The sequence below is a fragment of the Bombus fervidus genome, chromosome 3, assembly GCF_041682495.2.
Source record: "Bombus fervidus isolate BK054 chromosome 3, iyBomFerv1, whole genome shotgun sequence".
Lineage (NCBI taxonomy): Eukaryota > Metazoa > Arthropoda > Insecta > Hymenoptera > Apidae > Bombus > Bombus fervidus.
In genome coordinates, this window is record NC_091519.1 from 8,204,309 (window position 1) to 8,221,731 (window position 17,423).

The window sequence follows — 17,423 nt, forward strand, 5'->3', positions numbered from 1 at the left end:
ATAGTAGGTATTTTCGAACGAACGAAAGGGGAGTTGGTTGTATGCGTCAGAGCACGAGGTCGTCGACACCGGCGCGTTTTCCTCCTCCTGGCATCGATCGCGCTTCCTTTACTCGAAAAGGGGTGAGAAACGTCGGGTAACAGAGCCAGAGGAATATAACGTTCTCGGTTCGGTCCCCTGCGTGCCACCTAATCTTTCACAGGCGAATTCCACCCTCTCGTTCATTCTAATTAATTATCCTGCCTCGTCTCGAACGTCTGACGGTGCGGTATTAGCGAACAAGAGGGATACACTGGGTGATTCGGAAATTCTGACCTGCTTGATGGATTTCTTGAATCTTCTCGGAATTTGGAAAGCCTTATTTTAGGACGGATGAAAAGGGATTTTTCTGATGGAGTTCTCTTGTCATTTATTCGTGATTAATAATAGAAGTATCAAAATAGTCTAAATGGAAAATTCATAATCCTGCATAGAAATGTTATAAATTAACTAATATCTTGGTAATATCTAAGAAGATATATAGAAATTATTTAAGAAAATATCGTCTTATTTCTTTTATAATATTTCCGATAATATATATAGTATGTGGATAATCTCTACAAATTGAAATCAATGAACAGAATTTTGGATTATGAAAATTGATGTTAATCAATTATAATTTTGTTTTTTAAGGTCTAAAGCTAAATTTCATATTTTGCATGAAGTTAATTCAATTTGAACTCGGTGTACAAATGAATGATAATTAATTTTAATTTCGTTCGATCACATAAAACGGGCAATATTATTGAAAAATGTGGTGACACAACGCGGCTATTTTAATTTGTTTCTCTTTAAAAATATACATAAATGATAGAAGTTTAATCTTCTCGTTACGCATAAATTCGGATAACTGCGAGAGTTTCAATTTAATCTAAAGTAGCTTTCCCCCTGACTCAGCCTGTAGTCTAGTCAATCATACTAATGAGGATTAACGAGGAGACTTAACAACGGTGTCGAATTAATGAGCAGACGAATACACTCGACAAATTAATCTGGTTTCGAATAATACCTTTAACTACAAAACAAGATGAAAATTGGGGAATTACCAAATCTTAAAATACATTGACTTTAGCAAAACTTTGGCAGAAATTGCTGTTTGAAATTAATACCTTTTCTACAATAACTGTACATGTTCTTTAACTTTAGACTATGAATTTTATGAAACTTTTCTATAAATATATTAATATTCATAATACAATTAATATAAGTTAGTTTAAAATCTATGAAATTAATAGGTTTAATATTATAAATGTTAGAATATAACAATAATTATAATTTAGATTATAATATGACGTTTCTAATATTATTAACGTAATGTAATATTGGTTTTCGAAAAATGTATAAAATTAATATAATAAATATAATACTGTATCACACACACACACACACACACACACACACACACACACACACACACACACACACACACACACACACACACACATACACACACACACACACACACACACACACACACACAATTAGAGATTTCTTATTTCTGTATGTATTTGCTAATGAATTTCAGGATAATTGCGATAAAATAAAATTAGCGATATAACAAAAACGTAGGGCGAAATTGCGCACTTGAAATATGCTAGGTTCGCCTTCAAGCGCGGAATATTCGCGAAAAGTATTTAATTTTGTTAGGATGCAGATTCTTTGAAATCCGACATGTTGTTAAATTAAATAGGTTCCATCCTTGTCTATGGTATGCAGGCTAATGTGCACTTCACGCGTTAATTATAGGTGGGATACTTGTGTTTCGGATGGCATAGAACACGAAACCATTTCTGGTTTAATTGATTCCGATTGTATTTGCATTTTCTCATTTGCGTGTATTTACACTTGACTCAGTTGAACGAAATAATTGCGTAAACGCGCTTACTGTTTGTAAGAACATGTTGTACCAATTGTGTTTATAAGTGCCTGCGTAATTATAGGATCTTTTTACTAAATTTATAAGAGTAAGTTATAAAAATTCTTTAATTTTTTTCTTGAACACATAAAAGTACGATTAACAAAACTAATAACTAACATAACTCTCACAAATAAATTTAATCAATATCTGTAGAAACATCCTTTGCCGTATAAAATATTATACTATATCCGAATCTCTCTCCAAAGTATAAAAGACCCGAATTTGAGTTCCAAACAAACTATGTAATTATGTTAAAGGTATTGCTATAAATAATAACCAAAGAAATATCATCGATTATCTATTATATTATAATATCACAGAACTCTCGAACTACAAGCAACCTTCACACACGACATTTCTAAAAAGTAATTCTAGTTGAAATCTAGAAAAATTCTCAACCTGGTACAATAATACCGTAAAATTGTAAACACCCGTAAAAAATAATTTTTAATACCATCTCTAAAGAATAATTCTAAATAAAATCTAATAAAACACTCCGAACTTCAACACAATATCATGAAACTCTCGAATTCCTTTAGAATAGATAAAAAGTAAAAATATAAAATTCCCAGAACTTTCAACGTTCCTTTAATCAAATCATATTTCATCGATTCGATTGTTGCGTTAATTCGTTGACTACAGAGTAAAAATCATCGGCCAATTTTCCAAGCGTAAACATTGCGAGGACAATGCGGAAGTCAAACAGAGCGAATCGTGTCCGAACTATCGTCCCTCATTCGATTCGGTATATTTATCATTCAGCGACGATTCCATAAACTAACCACAGCATACGGGGAGTAAAATGCAATTTATTACGAACGACCTTGCGTCCAGTGACAGCATTATTGCTACCACAACTACCGCGAACATGATCGTTGAAACAGGTGTGCTCGCACTTTACACGCGTGGTCCCGTGGAAAGTCGGGATACCGTGAAATTATGTTGACCGGGCAAGTCCATTATTTGCGGCCTGGTAACGCGGTCACGAAGAAGAAATAGATTTCTAGATAGGCAGATCTCCACAGGCAATGCTGCGCTTATTTCTCTCCGGTGAACGCCTCGATATACAATTCGATTAGCCTCTGATTGGCCGTCGCTACTGCACTGCGCATTTTGCTTCGATTACACCCTTTGCAGCTGGGAAATTTTTATATGATCGATCAACAGTTGCAGGATAATTTTCTGGCGAAAGTTTGCGTAAATAAGGATTTTATTTTGAAAATAAAACTTATGTAAATAAGAAATAGGAAATTTTTATATATTAATCAACAGGGAATTTAAATGAGCCAAAATGTATAAAACGCTAAATCAATTTCTTGCATTATAATATTTAATACGTTATTTATTCAATAAAACAACATTTTATAATAATGAATTGTATTTCATTCTTTAATTCTCCTTTACTTTATTTACGCTCATTTCTATTTCTATTCTCTGACTACTTTTATAAAAATGTGATATTATTCATATAGTAAGCATCGTCTCTTTTTACTTCTATCAGTGAAAGCAGTACAAGAAACAACTTTCTGTTCATTTCCCTTTTTATTCTCTAATTATATTCATAGAAGTATGAAATTGTTTAAACAGTAAGTTCCATACCTTTTTATCGTTATTAGTGAAAGCAGTACAAGAAATAATTTTCTCAAGAATACGCGCATAATTATTAGATTAACTCGTAATAAAGATATTCCTGGAAATATTCCTTCAGGCAATAATAGGTGTCTACGTTTCTCATTTTCGAGGGTTGATAAGAAGAACTATTTTTCGAATAAAATAGTTTAACAGAGGATGAAAAATGGATCGTGTAAAAGGATATTATACCGTTGCAGACACCAGCCCGACAGTTGTTGAGTCCTTCACACTAATAAAATTCCTTTCAGCATAAAGCGAGCTAGATAAGGTCATAAATCACTTTCCAAATTGTCAAGTCTACCTTATCCTTCACGTTACTACATCTATATCCTCTTCTTAAAAAAGCAGACATAATCCTATAACAAACTAATCACAGAATGACACTTCCATTACAATGAATAATATTAAAGATGCTTCTTTTCGCAAATTTAGTATGAGAATTCGAGAAATATATAATCAGACAAAAGATGTATTAAAAAATAGCAGAAAATCCAACTTTGTTAAAGTGGGTGAAAAAGAGAATTAACAGTAAATTTTAATAATGAAGTATTACAAGCAAATATCGATATGGATTCGATAGCAAAGGGATACAGCTGATTTTGAGTAAGGCTTGAAAAAGAGCGGGCTAAATAAAAATGGAAGTAGAGAAAATATTAGATAGAAGTGGAGAAAATATAAAGGAAACTTGAGAGAAAATAGAATCCGTTCGCACGAGCTTGGACATCACACGTATACTTCCTAAGCTTCTCCAGGACGATGTAAAAATCCTCTAAGATAGAGAGGCAAGAAAACAGGAAACCAAGAATGTCTGAAGAAATCTGACAAGAGAAATATATTTTTTAAGGAAGAAAGATGTTTCTTCCACCGTATATTTATAAAATGATTTCTATAAATCTTTGACTTTTAACAAGATGATCCGACCTGATGTAATATTTATAATAACAGAGTGATAATCAAATGAAGTAAAATTTCAAAAAGATACGAACATATGAATATCTAATTTCAGATATTATTATGAGAAATGAAAGAGTATACTGACCATCATGCCTATCGTAATTAAAGCATAATTCCATATAAAAATTCCACCACAATATAAAACAAAAACGAAGTATAAAATAATCAATTTATCCCAACCCGCTGCAATGGTAATCAGACGGAAAACATTCGATACCTACGTTTACTTCTCATTACTCTAAAATAAAAAAGAACGGGAGGGAGAATAAAAAAAGAAAGAAGGAAACGGACAAATCGAACAGCGAGTTACATCGTGTCCCTGTTTTCTATTCGCGCAATGAAAACCGATCGACCGGGCTGACCGGTAGGAGAAGCGACCTCCAGATAAAACCAAGAACGTGTGGTACGTGAACACACGTACCATATAGGAAAATAGGTCAATAGCGGCGAGAAGAGTTCCGTTTCTCGCAAAATCTGCACGGTGAACTCGTAAAAAACAACCACCAGCCGATCAGACCGAGCTTTTCGGCCTCTGTCTTTTCCCGAGCTTAACGTCTGATTAATGGCCCGTGGGTTTTTTCCCGATCCCCTCGTAATCGCGTCCCTTCTCCTCTCCTCTGGGAGAGACAGTAGGCTCCTTGGATTACGAGCAACGAGTGAAAGGACGCGTTTGTACAGCGGTTTACGAGCGGTTTTCGTCGACTCTTTTCTAAACACACGAAGAACACATCAACGATAGATGGTGAACAGGGGTGAAAGTTTATTTCTGAAGGGTTCCGCTTAGTTTTTTACTTTCGGAGAAATCGGAGGATTGTGACTGAGCTATTACCTTGGGTTCTACTTAGGTAGCTGTTGGAAGAGAGTCGATACTCGGGAATGATTCGGTGAAATATTGCTGGGTAAACGATTGCTTGTATCAACGTAAAATATTTCTTGTTGATGGATTCGTAAAGCTATTATGCTTGTAAATGGACACATATACAGAATAAATAATCTGAATTTTTAAGATGGTATTACTTATATGTTTTATTCTTTATATTATAATTTAATATTAGTAGCAATCTCTTTGCATTTTACTCCTATAAGAAAAAATGGAAAAGTAATTTGACCAGATCATTAATTAAAGCCTTCCGAGTAAAATAATAGATAGACGAAAAGTATTGTTGAGTTAAGAATGATTAAATTTATGATTTTACAATTTCAGAATGTACAAATTATGAATAAATAAATGTATAATCATGTATAAATAAAAAATGTATAAATGTAAAATAAAGTCTCGCTGAACTTACTATTTGATAATCTAGTGATTCATTAAGAACAATTATTGCTTTCTATTGTTCTAATCGGAACAGAAGAGTGTTATTAATTGTAATATTTTTTATGAGACGAAAGAAAGATTTTAAGTTGATTCTTGTTCTTCTTTGTATAATAATTATGGCAAGTATTGAAGTTGAGTATGTTTTTTCTTCACGAGACTTCTGTGTTATTTTGGACATTGATGGTAAAGTATAATGGGTATATCGATTGCGTTGTCCGGAGTTTGAATATTCTGAAGTATTATGGAAGAACTTTAGACTCAACTAGGTGGAAACTTCTACCCGGTACTTTGTAACGGGTTGCAAATAAACTAGGACATCGTAACGATAAATAGCTCCTCTACGTATAGCACGAACTGTCATCAACTCTTTTCTAAGGAATATATTACAACGATAATTTAAGAGAAATCTAACTATTAACATAATAATAGTCACCTATGAAATACGAATTGCAAATGTCATAAGGAATACAGTTTGATCTATTCAAGGTTAAAGTCTTGTTAGAAAGCGATCTCCAGGGATAATAAATTTTGAAATCTTGACCGTTCTGATTGTGTGGACTATTCTCAATTTCCAGTTTAACTTTAAATGTTTAATTTTCATGAATAATTATTTCTATCGCAGACTATGAATTATTAACCACAAAAAAGAAAGCAAGAGAAAGGACTGCCTTTTGTATGCTCTCTCCATTTCTTTTTTCTATATTTATTTTGTCTTATCAATTTGTCACTGATTTATGCATTTTAATGACGTTCATATACGGTTGCTTCAAACCGATAAAAATATTCAAATGCCTATAAACAACAATACAAATAATTTCAAATGTATACATAGCTTTATAAACCTCAAACGTGTTCAAACAAACGCAACAAATTCATCAACTGTTCAAAGGTCTAGACCAACCTTCATAGAACTTCAAATTAATAGCAACGTTATACCTAATCAATAATTGAGATAATCGTCATTTAATGAACCACAGAGCGCCAGTTTCATAATTAATAATTAATAATTATTGCGTATTTTCGTGCATAGTTCTCCACGACTCTACTTCATTTTCCATTAACTGCCGCCATTTTGCCGTATATATCGAAATACCACATCATATCGTAACCTTACATGATCAAAAATTTTAGGCAGCAATATATACACCACCATTCAACATATCGCTGTTCTCTTATTTTCCAAACAAAGTTGCAATGCGTGGGTCTTAAAAATTTCGCACACCATTTACCATTGAAAGGCTCACGCGTCTCTTTGTCGACGAGTTTCTATCAAATTCAGTACGTTTCTGACGATGGTCGTGATTTAATTAACCTTCTTGTCTCGTGATTTTAATTAATTGCACCCGAATGAAACGTTTCTCCACGCCCACGTGTACAAAGTGGAAATGACACAAGTGGACTGGTCTTGAAGGCACGATGCACAGTACAAAGAAACTTGAGAGAGCGCTTCTGGAAAAATGGTTTGATAAAAGAGTAGATTTGGTCTGTTGCTTTAATGAGGAGAATGCCATTTTTGTTATCTGCAAATGGTCAACTGATTAATGGTATCTTGCATTAGATTAAGATAATATTAGGTCAAGTGATACGGTTCTCTGTCCATTCGATTTATTTTCTTGGGGAAAATGCCTCTTTTCCGGGATATACTGTGTTGTAGAAATAACTCTCGTGTACCCTCTACGTCTTTGTTTAATGTCTTTTTGCGTCTTACTTTTTGTCCAGTTCGAAGCTTTATATTGAGAGTTGTTGGATATATTTAATAAAATTAAACGCAATTTTGAAAGTGTTTCGTGTTTGAAAATGAGTATGTCAATCCATTAAAGTTTTTAATTCATCAGTATAGAAAAAATAGACAATCTTTCAAGAAAGATCTATGGAGAATTAACTTTTGCACTAATTATCAATTCATCAGAAACAACACAGTTTTTCTATATTTTAAAAGTAACAATTTCAGAACGACAGAGATTTAATATTGTCAAATTAATTTCAATGGCAAACGTTTACGATATATCAATCTTAATCTGTTTTTTAGAGAGGAAAATTTTTTCATATTTTTCAAACAGCAGAACAGGATTGAATAAATTAAATTCATTTTTAGATAACATTTTATGACAATCAATTACTATTAAATATTTATTATTATTATTATTATTATTATTATTATATTATAATTATTGAATATTTTCCTTTTACAAAAAATTTCTCACATTTTCAAAAAGACAATTTTCAAAACCACTAGGCTGGATACCGCCTAACAATTACTATAACGACGCCAACGATATCGTTTGTGATATCAAAATCAAACCGATATCTTTTACAAGGAAAAAAAGTGGAATAAATAAAATGATACGGTAAAAATGTAACGCGAGCGTGGCGATCCAATATCGAACAGAATTTCTTTGCATTCCGCGCTTGAAATCGCGAACATGGTCGAATTCAGCGACTTGCGCAATATTCGCTGGTTAATGCGGCAAACGGCCATTCTTTTTATCAGTATGTTGGAAACAGCTGCGAGTCACAGCTGCAGCTGCGATCGGCAAAACGTTTAGTACGATTTGCGGCCATGATTCTCAGGAAAAAAAGGCGGCCAAATGAACAGTATAATCGAGCCTAACCGTCTCATCGATTTACGCGTTTTTCACTGTTGAAATTGTTTCCCGGATGGCACCATGTTTCTTGATTTCTACCCCTCCTCTTTCTTTGCCCATTTGTAGAAATTGGTGAAAAAAGTATTTTATTAAAAAAGATATACGAGCATAACTAACTTTAATAAAAAATTGGACATAGTACAGACAAAATATAGCATCCGGATTGAAAGATTTCTGATCCGAATGCGTCGTGGTATTTTAGGTCGTTGAAATTGAAAATGAGGGTCATTTTCTACGGAAATGAACGGTTTTCAAAATTCAGTTTTATGAACATTTGGCTGACAAAGGTCTTAACCATTGAGATTCGCGCAAGACTATGATCATAAAGATCGCTAATCGAAAGCTATGCGAAATTTATGGCACAGCCCATGCCAATACTCCAAATGCCTATTTTGCCGTATACCATTTACTGCTCTCTGTATATCATCATGGTCTATCGGAGAATAGACAATAACAGAAACCTAATCCCATAGATTCAACTTCAATTCCACGATTCAAATGCATACAGAGTAAGCCATACAGTAGGTTAAGAGCAACAAATTTTAAAAAAGGTATCGTGAAAATCGACGAGAACATCGAACATCAACAGATTGACGGAAAATTTTGCTTCGTATTTCCATAAAAAACGACCCTTATTTTCGGCTATGGTAACCTTAAAAAGCCCTAGAAGTTGTCATTCTAGCCAAATGCTTTGCATTCCAGATACTATACAAGAGCCTGTAACATTTTGGGTGAAATGTATTAAAGTTATGAGTAGATATGTTACGTCAGCCGATTCTCCACCTAAACCAGGCCACTCACCGCGGACAAGATGGCATCCAAAATGCGTACCCACAATAGTCTTAAGGACCAACCATAAATCTTGGCATTTTCATAGTTAAGGTCCTTCAGACCAAACAAGCATCTTTTATTTCAAGAGTTCTTTACATTTATTGTTTACTACGGGAAGACACGGGAAAGTTCGTTTTTCTCACGTACGATGCTTCCCACTAGCAACTTTCTATCGAGGGCGACTAAGATCCTTCCTAGTCCACCAACCTTCTTATTATTCAATCAGAAACAATGTCTACTGCCCTCACTTTCCTAATCAAAATTGTCATCAACAAATCCGATGGTCCCGTGTGCTAGACACACCCATCACTAGCTTTTCTCCGACACAGCATTGTCTTTAAACTTCACTTATTTATCTTTATCTTTAGAATAGTCAACATATCTTTACCGGGTTTCTACCCTTAGATCAATCACTTACTTAACTTGTACATACACACCAGCGTAACCATCTTCTTTACAAAGTTGTTGGAATAAACGTTAATTTATACGTGTTAATTCAGTGTAAACTCAATTGAGCCACCCCTATTATCTTAACAGAAATAAGGGGATTGATCAGTTCGTGGTGTCGATTATCTAATCGTAACGGGAATTTACGACTCCCGTTGGCGTGCTTTCTCGCAATCGCGTCTCTCCGCGAATGGTCGATTAAACAAGATAAAAGTATCATAATTGTTTGTATTGATACAAGCGTGATGGAATTAACGAAATAATTATAATAGAAACTGATCATAAGAATAGCGAAATTTATGTAATTATGATTACAAGATAAATTTCCGATTAAATATTACTATTGTTACAATAAAATGTAACGCTGTCATAATTGAAAGAAGAACAAATAATGGAAAAATAAGAAAATCGAAATTTCTGTAATTAATAATTAGTTTCTGAATAAACTCGGAATAAAATTTCTCAATATGATTCATCTCAGTTTTTTAATTGAATAAACTTTCAACCAGATCTGTTTAATTTTGTCACACATGTCGCAATTTAAATTTAGATAACGTTATTTAAATAAAGCACGCGTGCGTCTATAACGATGTATAGTAACATATTTATTTTTGAACACAAAATATATGTATAAATATGAAGTAATAATAAAACAGCTTTTAATCGTATTAGCACAGAACGCGTTAACTATACAGTGAAAGCTTGTGACATTTTATCTTAATAAAAATGTTTTTCATACAGGATATGCTTGAAACTAGAAGAACTTTTGTAGATGTTCATATGTCTATATATTGCTAAGACATATTTTACCTTTTTCGATGAATACCACAAAATATTAGATCTTTTTTATATAACAGTCTATATGCACGATACATAAATGCTTCTTATAGATTACATAAAGTTAATTATTTCCGTCGACGAATGCGATTAAGCGGCAAAAATAGCCTATGCGGTAGACGAAGCGTGAATTTTAAGCAAATTATCCCTATCTGGCTAGTAATATTCACATTTCATCGTGGAAATCAGCGTCAACGGAGTCCATGAAAATGCGACACTAATTAGTCGTCAATGTCGCCACGAATGATCCCCTGGCTCGCTGTCGCGCTCTGACCGATAATTGCCCACAGTTTCAATTTCATGAAATGATTCCGTCGCGGCATATATCGGCGTTTCTGCCATTGCTAATGCACGCACAGAACAATTTCATTTTCCATGGTAATACTTTTAATATTGATGCGTTCATTGATATTAGTTTAATATCTTAATACGTAGCATTGGAAGAGATTAATGAAATATTCGTATATTCAATTTGTTGTATCTGTATGATGTTCTTTTACGTAGTTATTATGGCGTTATACGGACAGCTTCAAACTTTGATTAATTCAGATTAAAATATTCTTATGTACAATGGCTAGAGATAGAATTGCCACACCATGGTATTTATTATACCATTTACATACTGATTAATATTAGGTGCAAGTATATTCATATCATTTAATAATGCTTTTACATGACTACGAAAATTTGATACTATATAGAAGATAAAATATATAAAAGCCAATAAAAAGACGCTTTATTGAAATATAGAGGTATGTACCAATATTTGTTGTAGCCATTATATGCGTGTTTCAATGGCTAAAATTTTTCAATAATAAAATACTCTAATTTCCTTATTGACCGATTATCCCAATATTCGAATCGTCTTATCTACTCCAATTATCGATTGCACCATTATTCCAGTATCCGAACTCTTTCTTATCTACCTATAACAATACACACTGCGACTATTCTAGCATCTATTTTCCTAACCTGTGCTCGCTACACTTACTTTCCACAAATTTGCATCCATTTACTAAAATTACCAAGTACGCGCACAGTGTTCTCGCGCGACGGCGAGACGAGACATATTCGCGGGAAAATTGTCTGTCAAGCAGAAAAGCCCGGTGTGTTTCGAGATTTCGTTTGTCGCGCTATATTTACCGGACGGCAAAGCGAGTTTGCAATTTCGCCGGAGACGGCCGTCGCAGCTGGTGGTTGCGAGAGGAATAAACGGCTGGTCGAGGCGCGACCAAACGTTCCACGGAAACGAAGGGAGCGCAAAAAGCTTTCAGCCGTCGCCGGTAAATAGTGAAGCGACTCCGGTGCTGTTCCACCAATGTGCATTATGCAAAACAACACGACCGCGTACACCGGTCGGATTCGCGGCGAATGAAAACGAAACGAAACCAGAGAAACAGAGAGGGAGAGAGAAAGAGCGAGAGCTATAAGCGAATCGTGCGTATCGTGGAGTGTTCCTGTTCACTGTTGTCTGTTCTTCTGGGTGTAATAAACAGAATGGAGAATTTTCTGGGAAACGTACGAGGGCATCCTTTTTTCCCCTCGAATATCGTGGTGATAATTGAGTTTTGGATAAGTATGAAAGTTCTGAGAGAAGTTTTGTCTTGTAATTTGTTAGTTTGAGTGCGCGTGCAGAATTGTTTCTTTTCTAGAGAGAAGAATAAAGAATTCTGGATGAATATGAAAAACATTTTGCTTTTTTATTTGTCGTGTTAGATCACAATTTCTCAATTGATTTAAAAGAAATACCTTTCACTTTATCTTATTAAGAAATATTCGTTTGAATTGGTAGTATTTTAAGATATCTTTGTAATAAACATTATAATAGGCCTGATAAGGAAATATAAGCTCAAAATATATGAAATATTTCGTCTATTTCATATCCTACATTTGTATCATAACCGCATTGGTATATGGTAACACACGGACCATTCGTTTCTTATGCTGGACTCATATTTTCCTTTATCGCAGCTCATTTAACTTCTTGCGACGCTATAGCCTGCAGAAATGGCACTGTGTACCAATCTTCGCTCATTTTCATTCACTTGTGCACACGACGTGGAAAAATCCCACGATATTTAATGAAAGTCATTCACGACGATTCTACGGCCATTTATTTCATGAAATCTAAACATGAGTTAAAGAATATTTTTTTAAGATATTCCAATCTTAACGAAAAATTCCAATGAACTTTTACTATTTACAACTGCAATTATAAAGATTATTATTACCATCTTTTTTACGAACTTATAATTTTTTATATATGTTTATAACGATAGCGAAGAATTCAATGTAAGTATACACACACATATATGTATACATAAAAAAATGTATTTATACTAAAAATATACTGTGATATTTGTAGATATCTATATGTAAATAATTACAAACATTTGAAATTCTGCGTTAAATTAACTCGAATTACAATTGTTATAGCGGAAATCATAGCCATAATAGAATGCTACGCCAATGAATTATCATTATGAAACGAACATCAATAAATTATTTTCGTTATGAATACGATTAATCCGCAATATAAGCCCCTTAACGTTAACCGACGTATCTGATACAACACATGTTTCCCGTATCAGAACGATGACGTGCTAGAAACTTCGTTTGACGTCAATTAAATAACATTTATTACTAACAACATATATTCTATTTTAATTTTATAAACCTCAAAACAATTTTTTATAAACAGAAGGAGGATTACTGTTATATGTCAAAATAATTCAACAAAATAATTATATAGGAAAATGTATGTTGATGTTAGAGATATCAAACTACAGCAAACTAAACCAATATTAAATTGCTTATTACAGAAGCCATGCTGATCATTCTTTGAAACAAATGGAATTTTTGACAATTTCATAGTTCTGACAGATATTAGAAAACACCACTAGCATTTAACTTTTCAGAAAACGAATAACATCGATCTAGTTGATCAATCTGACTTCAGCGTGACTCAATTATTAACCAATCTGATGTTTTCACTATAATCGCTCCAAGCTGCTCAAACCCAGTGAATTGCATGACGTTGAATGATTATAATCACGTGCAGAAAAGATTAAAACCTGGCCAGAATACTACAGAACCTTGCTATATCGATTCGTTCAACTACGAATCACTCAACTTGCTAGAAACGCTATTTCGCGACACCAGAAGAGCGAATCAAACGTTTTCTAGTCGATGGGCAGCCGTACGATTAAAAGCGCTGTGAAAGGAGGATAATAAAACGACAAATGGCCACGATCAAGATTATTATAAAGCGGTCAGGAACGAAAAGAAAGAACGCGTCCACGGCTTTGAGATCCCCGTCAAACCGCCTCGCTCTCCGTAAAACTCTCGAGCTTTTGCACGCTCCCTCGGGCTTCATTAGCGTGCGTCATAAAGCACCAACTGCGCAAGCAACATTTTTTTCCACGCTATAAATCACTGCGAAAAATTATTTTTGCGCCCCTCTGTAAAGTATTCAGGGGATTTGCGTGAATATCGGCAGATCGTTGCTCCCAAATGAACGAAAAATTATCTTCAGATGTTCCTTTCGTGGTAGATAGAACTACAAAGTGATGGACGTGTATGCCAAGGCAACAGAAGAAAATAATTGCAGAAGAAAGCTTTAATCTAGAAATATCGAAGTATAATAAATCGATTAATTGAAATTGAAAATTCGAAAGCCAAAGTGATCAAGAGTTTTGTAATGAAAAATTGAAAAAATTAAGGTGCTTTTAGAAAAGTTAATTGTTATTGAAATAGAAATATACTATCGCTTAAGATGGATACTTGCCAATTTTTGATAAAATGTATAATAATTTGGAAACTTGACAAAATCCATGTAACGTCTACGAACATTGTAAATTAAGGTTATCAAAATTTTGACAAGTAATTTATTTAGCTATATTCTGTAGTGAATAGTACAAAGTGAAACACATGAAGTACAGCATTATGTTCGAACTAGCCAAACCGCGAAACATTAACGTAGACAGAAATTTGTTTCACCTATTCAGCATCGTAACGAATAGCACACTTTGGATGTTTCTGTACTTTTGTGTATTATAAGCATTTTCACGCCTCCATAAATATATACAAATTCGCAATCAGTTAATGACCAAGAACGACTAGCATCCAAAGAAACAGGATACCATCTTCCATTACTCCGCGCCGCAAACCAATTCCATCATCATCGATTAACGGCTAAATCTATTAATGAAAATGCAGCATAAATGTTCCCCAAATACGTATAACGGTAGCTAGAAACTGCGAATCGACACGATCGTTTCGCGGTCGAAGTTTGCGGAATAATCGGGATCTTCGAATGAGAAATTAATAATAGGATAACGGCCGGTTCATAATTATCGCGATCAATATGTATCCGCTTGTATGCCGGATAATTGCAGGTTTAATTACGAGAATCTAACATTTCCTCGTGCTTGCGCATGTAATGCCCAGTCACGATTAAAACGGCGAAACAGAGGCAGAAATTCACCCACATAGAACCATCAAATACATTGTATATTTTCGCGACAACGAAACCACCCACTGAGTTCTTGGATGTCGAGCAATTATCTGACCGTGCGACGCAGCCACCTTTAATAATAACGTCGCGTGGACATTTCGTGAATTTTCTATTTAAACGACACAGAGAAGCAATACGAAAATTCATCATAACAGGATTACCTCGGCTTGTTTTTCGTGATTCGAATCTTGACTGAAATTAGGCAGAATTAATTGAAATCAATTAACTAAAACAGTCTGGTTTTTAAGAAAGACAAGTTTAGTATGATTTATTATCGCACAGTGTTACGTCGATCATTTAGTGCACAAGTATCGTACGCTCGCTTTTAACATTTTCGAGAAAAACGGGTTTAACAGTTCAATGGTATTCTATAATTAAATACGTTTTGATTTGTATTTACCTTTATTAATACTATTATAAAATACCTTGCAAATTGAGCATTGATTCTTTTTAAAAACATTATATGTGGATTCGTGCTTCTTGAAAATATCTGCACATATAAATGTGATTTTTACACAATATAGAGAAACAGTCAATTATTTGCATATAAAGATTTAAATTTCACAAAAGGTGGACCTGCAATATTTATGCGGTAAACCGTCGATATCGTTAAGTCTTACTGGGATAACCAAATCTACTTAGCTACATATGTTTCAAGATTACCAATTTGTCTTTCTTCCTATTTCAATCCAATTTTCTCGTTCGTGATATGCAATCAATCTCATAAATACAAATTAGTTTAATATACAAAGAGCAATTCACAAGAGAAGGAAAATAAGGATGTGTTATATGTACAATAATATTTTCGCTCTTCTAATTTCATCTTGAAGAAGAATTCGATAATATTAATATATTTAACAATGTTTATAGTTCATAAATTTTGCCACGCATTTAATTGTTTTTATTATATTTGATAATGAAGAATACAGATTTATGTGCAATGTATTTAATCAGTTTATAAATCGTTAATCGGAAATCATATAAAAATGTACGTGTATTTAATGAGTTGCCACTCACAATTTTACACTTGCATATAAAATCAAGCCTTGATATATATCTTGATTATATTACCACCTACACATTTAAACTGCCGTTAAGATAACGATCATTCTCCAATTTCCGCCTTCCTTGATTATTAAATTCCACAACAATTTCTGGATAATCATATCAACCCTTGTCAACAAACTAATTCTCGTACACTGTCCACACGTTATCAATCTTTGTCTAACGAAACAATAATTATTCACCTACAATAGCGCCATCATCTCCAACCCTCTTTTCCATCCAAAGAACCGTCTCGTTGATGTCCCTCGCAAATGAAAGCCAGGCCACGGTATTACGAATGAAGCCGCATAGATAGTACGTCCCGACGCGACGCATTCTCTCGCTGATTCCCATTCAGAGCATGTGTCTACGTTTCCGCGATTTCGTGTTTTCGTCCGTGTAAGAAACGAGTTGAACCGTAATTGGCGGCGAGCATTTTCATTCGGGGTGCAACGGCACCGAAGCGAGCCATTGTTGAAACAACGAATCGTTCTTAATGCGCCGAGTGCGTGCCTTTTATTCTATACGACGATGCCTCTTCGAAAGAGCTTCGACTCGATGGAATACGAGTTTGAAAAGTGATTGCTGTTCCTCGATAAGATTTTACGCAAGAGGGAAATTTTTTCAGAAGACTACAGGACAAAACGTGATGAATAGAATGCAAATTTCTTTGCATTTATGGGAAATTTGAAGGTACAAAAATGTACAAATTGTACATAAAAATATTGTACGCAAAAATATATGGAATATTCAAGCTATAGTACTCATTGTAATACATAGTAGGGTTACCAATTTGTTACTTTTCCACAAAACGGTATTCATGATTTTATAATTAGGTTTATTAATATTCTTTGATACACTCATGTAGCAAATATTCTGTCGCAGTTAAGTGTTTTATTTTTCCGCTTGTAGTCCAACTTCCGTCAATGATCATCTATCTACATTCCATTTTTCTAATTACCTTCATAAAAATATGAATCTGCGTAAATATCAACAGTCCAATGATAAGTTACAGCTTTTGTTTTTTATAGGACAGCTATTTTTTAATTTAATACACTATGAGTAAAAAGGAAATGTTACTAAAGTTAGTATATATTACATAATATCAATTTATCTGATTTTAGAATTAAATATGTATCTTTGCAAACCTCTTGGACATTTAAAAAATGTTCATTGTTATAACATCAATTAATATCATTAATTTCACAAATCTTCATGGATTCACCTATTTTCGAACAATTT

General features: G+C 33.8%; 1 protein-coding gene across 8 annotated transcripts in view; it reads right to left on the reverse strand.

Annotated features, from left to right (window-relative positions):
* LOC139985593 (phosphatase and actin regulator 2) overlaps window positions 1-17,423 on the reverse strand; it is a 389,376-nt gene that overhangs the window by 44,619 nt on the left and 327,334 nt on the right. The window lies entirely within an intron of this gene.